Source organism: Diuraphis noxia, unplaced genomic scaffold (genome assembly GCF_037042655.1).
Source record: "Diuraphis noxia isolate RWA-SAM2 unplaced genomic scaffold, SU_Dnox_SAM2 contig0010, whole genome shotgun sequence".
NCBI classification, from domain to species: Eukaryota; Metazoa; Arthropoda; class Insecta; order Hemiptera; family Aphididae; genus Diuraphis; species Diuraphis noxia.
The window spans coordinates 559,054-562,302 of record NW_028301720.1 but is presented as its reverse complement, the minus strand read 5'-3'; positions in this window follow the sequence as shown (position 1 = coordinate 562,302).

The window sequence follows — 3,249 nt, the reverse complement described above, 5'->3', positions numbered from 1 at the left end:
ATACAAATGACTTTAAACGATATTTAGCGGAATTATCACCATTTTTTACCAAATTTTTTCCCAAATTTTTTATCTATTTTTTGTATTCACCCAAATGTATTGTAAATACGTGTTTTAGATGTAAAATAATGTGAACTTAACGATAAAAATATAAAAAGTATGATTAGTTCAATACAAATGACTTTAAACGATATTTAGCGGAATTATCACCATTTTTTACCAAATTTTTTCCCAAATTTTTTTTCTATTTTTTGTATTCACCCAAATGTATTGTAAATACGTGTTTTAGATGTAAAATAATGTGAACTTAACGATAAAAATATAAAAAGTATGATTAGTTCAATACAAATGACTTTAAACGATATTTAGCGGAATTATCACCATTTTTTACCAAAATTTTTTTCTATTTTTTGTATTCACCCAAATGTATTGTAAACACGTTTTTTAGATGTAAAATAATGTGAACTTAACGTTAAAAATATAAAAAGTATGATTAGTTTAATAGAAATGACTTAAGACGATATTTAGCGGATTCATCACCTGTATTTCAAAATTTTTTTACGACCTTTTATATTCACCCAAATGTATTGTAAAGGCGTGTTTTAGATGTAAAGTTATGTGAACTTAACGATAAAAATATAAAAAGTATGATTAGTTCAATACAAATGACTTTAAACGATATTTAGCGGAATTATCACCATTTTTTACCAAAATTTTTTTCTATTTTTTGTATTCACCCAAATGTATTGTAAACACGTTTTTTAGATGTAAAATAATGTGAACTTAACGTTAAAAATATAAAAAGTATGATTAGTTTAATAGAAATGACTTAAGACGATATTTAGCGGATTCATCACCTGTATTTCAAAATTTTTTTACGACCTTTTATATTCACCCAAATGTATTGTAAAGACGTGTTTTAGATGTAAAATTATGTGAACTTAACGATAAAAATATAAAAAGTATGATTAGTTCAATACAAATGACTTTAAACGATATTTAGCGGAATTATCACCATTTTTTACCAAATTTTATCCCAAATTTTTTTTCTATTTTTTGTATTCACCCAAATGTATTGTAAATACGTGTTTTAGATGTAAAATTATGTGAACTTAACGATAAAAATATAAAAAGTATGATTAGTTCAATACAAATGACTTTAAACGATATTTAGCGGAATTATCACCATTTTTTACCAAATTTTTTCCCAAATTTTTTATCTATTTTTTGTATTCACCCAAATGTATTGTAAATACGTGTTTTAGATGTAAAATAATGTGAACTTAACGATAAAAATATAAAAAGTATGATTAGTTCAATACAAATGACTTTAAACGATATTTAGCGGAATTATCACCATTTTTTACCAAATTTTTTCCCAAATTTTTTTTCTATTTTTTGTATTCACCCAAATGTATTGTAAATACGTGTTTTAGATGTAAAATAATGTGAACTTAACGATAAAAATATAAAAAGTATGATTAGTTCAATACAAATGACTTTAAACGATATTTAGCGGAATTATCACCATTTTTTACCAAAATTTTTTTCTATTTTTTGTATTCACCCAAATGTATTGTAAACACGTTTTTTAGATGTAAAATAATGTGAACTTAACGTTAAAAATATAAAAAGTATGATTAGTTTAATAGAAATGACTTAAGACGATATTTAGCGGATTCATCACCTGTATTTCAAAATTTTTTTACGACCTTTTATATTCACCCAAATGTATTGTAAAGACGTGTTTTAGATGTAAAGTTATGTGAACTTAACGATAAAAATATAAAAAGTATGATTAGTTCAATACAAATGACTTTAAACGATATTTAGCGGAATTATCACCATTTTTTACCAAAATTTTTTTCTATTTTTTGTATTCACCCAAATGTATTGTAAACACGTTTTTTAGATGTAAAATAATGTGAACTTAACGTTAAAAATATAAAAAGTATGATTAGTTTAATAGAAATGACTTAAGACGATATTTAGCGGATTCATCACCTGTATTTCAAAATTTTTTTACGACCTTTTATATTCACCCAAATGTATTGTAAAGACGTGTTTTAGATGTAAAATTATGTGAACTTAACGATAAAAATATAAAAAGTATGATTAGTTCAATACAAATGACTTTAAACGATATTTAGCGGAATTATCACCATTTTTTACCCAATTTTTTCCCAAATTTTTTTTCTATTTTTTGTATTCACCCAAATGTATTGTAAACACGTGTTTTAGATGTAAAATAATGTGAACTTAACGTTAAAAATATAAAAAGTATGATTAGTTTAATAGAAATGACTTAAGACGATATTTAGCGGATTCATCACCTGTATTTCAAAATTTTTTTACGACCTTTTATATTCACCCAAATGTATTGTAAATACGTGTTTTAGATGTAAAATTATGTGAACTTAACGATAAAAATATAAAAAGTATGATTAGTTCAATACAAATGACTTTAAACGATATTTAGCGGAATGATCACCATTTTTTACCAAATTTTTTCCCAAATTTTTTATCTATTTTTTGTATTCACCCAAATGTATTGTAAATACGTGTTTTAGATGTAAAATAATGTGAACATAACGATAAAAATATAAAAAGTATGATTAGTTCAATACAAATGACATTAAACGATATTTAGCGGAATTATCCCCATTTTTTACCAAAATTTTTTTCTATTTTTTGTATTCACCCAAATGTATTGTAAACACGTGTTTTAGATGTAAAATAATGTGAACTTAACGTTAAAAATATAAAAAGTATGATTAGTTTAATAGAAATGACTTAAGACGATATTTAGCGGATTCATCACCTGTATTTCAAAATTTTTTTACGACCTTTTATATTCACCCAAATGTATTGTAAAGACGTGTTTTAGATGTAAAATTATGTGAACTTAACGATAAAAATATAAAAAGTATGATTAGTTCAATACAAATGACTTTAAACGATATTTAGCGGAATTATCACCATTTTTTACCAAATTTTATCCCAAATTTTTTTTCTATTTTTTGTATTCACCCAAATGTATTGTAAATACGTGTTTTAGATGTAAAATTATGTGAACTTAACGATAAAAATATAAAAAGTATGATTAGTTCAATACAAATGACTTTAAACGATATTTAGCGGAATTATCACCATTTTTTACCAAATTTTTTCCCAAATTTTTTATCTATTTTTTGTATTCACCCAAATGTATTGTAAATACGTGTTTTAGATGTAAAATAATGTGAACTT